We start from the raw sequence: 3,630 nt of genomic DNA, 5'->3' as shown, positions 1-3,630 counted from the left end.
GACCTGATTCATCTCCATGGGCCTTGTTAAAAAGTTAGCCTGAGAGCCAATTCAAATATTACAGACCCTCAAAAGAGGGCCACTCATGGTTGCTTCTGTGTGGTGGAGCCATCATAGGTCCAATCTGCATTGGTATTTCCCACCATTGTGCAAATGATCTCATATCATCTCACAAATTTCTGTCTGCATTTCATGCCGCATCCACTCTCCTATTGTTTAATCTCAGCATCAGCTGTCTGCATCATTTTGTTGCCACTTAGTAGTGATGCCAAGATCACTACGGCATCTCACCACCTTATCTGAAAGTGAAACTGCCACAGGAGGTGGTGGCAGCTACAAGCATGGACGGCTTCAAGAGGGAATTAGATAAGCATATGGAGCAGAGGTCCATTGGTGGCTATTGGCAACAAGGTATAGATAGGGACTCCGGGGCAAGTGATGCTCTTTATTTTTTGGGGGGTGGGTCAATAGTGTGAGGGCTTCTAGTGCCCTGGCTCCACTGCTGGACCTCCTGATATCACCTGGTATTTTTGGCCACTGTGTAACAGAGTGTTGGACTGGATGGGCCATTGGCCTGATCCAACACTGGCTTCTCTTATCTTATGTTCTTATGGTTTTAAGGTGGTACAACTGCTCCTCCCCACCGTTGAGCCGCTGTGAGCAAAAAGCAGACAACTGGAGCTGAATTCTCTCCCCCCCCCAATCTTTTCTGAGGAGATATGCAAATTGTCACAAAGAAAACAAGTTAGCTGAAAATCCAGTCGTCTGCATTTAAAAGCAGCCAGGGAACATTTTTCTGCGATCATATTGGGGGTGGGGGTTTGGAAGCACGCTCACCCACTGAACAATTTGTTATTTCCTGGGGCAGTCTCCAGAACGCCCTGCCTGGCAACTGCTGGGTTGTTTTGTGTTTTTTACCCAGCTCGTTCCATCTTTCCTGCCCCTCCTGCCTCCCTGGAGTGCAGCGCAGTGCCCTGCTGGTGCCCCCGGGAGGTCGCTCCTCCCCCCTCTCTCCTGCACTCTCCCTAAACAACTTGCATCCCGATGCAGACAGAGGAGAGCTTTATACTGAGCCAAATGGGAAGCCGGTGCCACAGCAGTATGGAACAGCTTTACATTGCAAATGCAGATTGGGCCATCATGTTCGTGAGCCTCTCATCAGGTGTATTAAGAACATAAGAACATAAGAGATGCCAATGTTGGATCAGGCCAAAGGCCCATCCAGTCCAATATTCTGTATCCCTCAGTGGCCAGAAATACCAGGTGCCATCAGGAGGTCCACCAGTGGGGCCAGGACATTAGAAGCCCTCCCACTGTTGACCCCCCCCCAAGCACCAAGATGACAGAGCATCACTTGCCCCAGAGTCCCTATCTATACCTTGTGGCTAATAGCCACTGATGGACCTCTGCTCCATATGCTTATCTAATTCCCTTTTGAAGCCGTCCATGCTTGTAGCCACCACCACTTCCTGTGGCAGTGAATTCCAAGTGTTAATCACTCTTTGGGTGAAGAAGTACTTCCTCTTATCCGTTCTAACCCGACCGCTCAGCAATTTCATGGAGTGCCCACGAGTTCTTGTATTGTGAGAAAGGGAGAAAAGTACCTCTTTCTCTACCTGCTCTTTCCCATGCATAATCTTATAAACCTCAATCATGTCACCCCTCAGTCGTCGTTTCTCCAAGCTAAAGAGCCCTAAGCGCCTGGTGGTCTCCCATCCAAGTACTAACCAGGGCCGACCCTGCTTAGCTTCCGAGATCTTTTGAGATTGGGCTAGCCTGGGCCATCCAGGTCAAGGTGGCCCCAAGTTATACAGTGCTTTTTCTCTTCATAAACCAGGGCCACTAGGCTAGTGACACCCCCTGGCAACACCAGCTCTTTATGACATCACAAGTCCAGTGATCACAAGCAAGGAGATCAGAAAGGGAGAAGGACAGCCAGGCTGAGGAGGGTAGGATGAAGACAAGTCCTTATTCTGTTTTAACTTTTGGTGACCTTTCAAGGGGTTTTCAAAGCAAGAGACGGTCAGAGGTGGTTGGCCATTGCCTGCCTCTGCATAGCAACCCTGGACTTCCTTGGTGGTCTCCCATTCAAGTATTAACCAGGGCCGACCCTGCTTAGCTTCTGAGATCTGATGAGATTGGACTAGCCTGAGACATCCAGGTCAGGGCATTAGATATATTAGCCCACTCCAATGAGTCCCTGTTCAACCTCATGCTTACTTGTGGTTAGCCACAAGGTATAGGTAGGAACTCTCGGTCTGGGGCAAGGGATGCTCTGTAGTCTTGGTGCTTGGGGGGGCAACAGTGGGGGGACTTCTAGTGCCCTCTGGCCCCACTGCTGGACCTCCTGATGGCACCTGGTATTTTTGGCCAGAGCGTTGGACTGGATGGGCCGTTGGCCTGATCCAAGATTGGCTTTTCTTATGTTCTCATGTGGTTCTCTGCAGGCGGTTTCTACCCCATACAGTTTTAATCTGGCAGCTTCCACAGGGGCTGTAATGTTTGGATTGGCCCTGAGCCTTTATGCACACACAAAACTTCACGCTCCTAGATCTTGTACCGTTCCATGATGGCAGCAGGAGAAACACGAACAGGCATAGGATGTTACCAAAGGGGCAAAGAGTATTAGCAGCGTTAACATCGTCTTTTGGGTTTGGGGGTCACTGCAGATGTTAGAGCTCTGTCACCCCTCAGAACAGACTCTCGGACAAGAACAAGAAAACCCCCTTTCCACACATTGCCTTGGAATGTCAGAGGAAGGTCCCCGAAAAATGCAGGGATGAAGCAAAGAAAGCCTGACAGAGATGCCTACGACCGAAGAAGAGAAGCTAAAACGGTGTTTACTGAGCCAAACCAAACAGAGAAAGAGAAAGAAACATAAAGAATTCACTGTCCCATAATCGCCCTCCCCAACCCCCCCTTCCCGTATTGAACTTCCACGGTTTTCTGTCACCCTCTGCTAGTCAGAATGTCGTCGTATAATGCACCAGTGACTGCAGCTCCTGGTTCACCACTCGGTTCTCTTCTCTCATCTTGGTCTTCTGTGGAGACAAGAAAAGAAATGCATCCAGTCAAGATCTACCAGGCTTCTTTGTTTCTTTTTCTTTTTCTAGAGCCAGTTTGGTGTAGTGGTCAAGAGCGCGGTTTCTAATCTGGGAGAACTGGGTTTGATTCCCCACTCCTTACATGTCCAGGGAAATGCTAATTGCCATTTTGGGGTCAGGAAGACATTTTCCCCCAGGCCAGTTTGGCCAGAGATCCCGGAGGGGTGTCCCCCCCTTCTGGGCATAAAGCAGGGGTCACTAGGGTGGGGGGGAGAGGTATTTGTGAATTTCCTGCATTGCACAGAGGGTCAGACTAGATGACCCTTCCAACACTATGATTCTGCGATTCCTCCACATGCAGCTGCTGGTGTAAACTTGGGTCAGTTACAAGTTGTTTCAGAGCTGTTCTCACAGGAGCAGTTCTCAGAAGAGCTCTCTCAGCCCCACCTACCTCACAGGGGGTCTGTTGTGGGGAGGGGAGGGGAGAGGAGTTTGCAAGCTCCTCTGAGACTCCTTCGGGTAGTGAAAAGAGGGGTATAAATCCAATCTCCTCCTCCTCCTCCTCCTCCTCCTCCTCCTCCTCCTC

The 3,630-nt window shown here is 50.0% G+C and overlaps 1 long non-coding RNA gene across 1 annotated transcript in view; it reads right to left on the bottom strand.

Annotated features, from left to right (window-relative positions):
- Positions 1–2,972: 2,972 nt before the first annotated feature.
- The window catches only part of LOC107121920, an 18,476-nt gene continuing 17,818 nt past the window's right edge, over positions 2,973–3,630 (bottom strand). Inside the window, exon 3 of the long non-coding RNA XR_001482886.1 lies at positions 2,973–3,041. This is a non-coding gene — a long non-coding RNA (uncharacterized LOC107121920). The remainder of the gene's footprint in view (positions 3,042–3,630) is intronic.

Source organism: Gekko japonicus, unplaced genomic scaffold, assembly GCF_001447785.1.
Source record: "Gekko japonicus isolate JY-2015 unplaced genomic scaffold, Gekko_japonicus_V1.1 scaffold1671, whole genome shotgun sequence".
Lineage (NCBI taxonomy): Eukaryota > Metazoa > Chordata > Lepidosauria > Squamata > Gekkonidae > Gekko > Gekko japonicus.
Note: the sequence above shows the minus strand (reverse complement) of the source record. Positions and strands in the feature narration are given on the sequence as shown.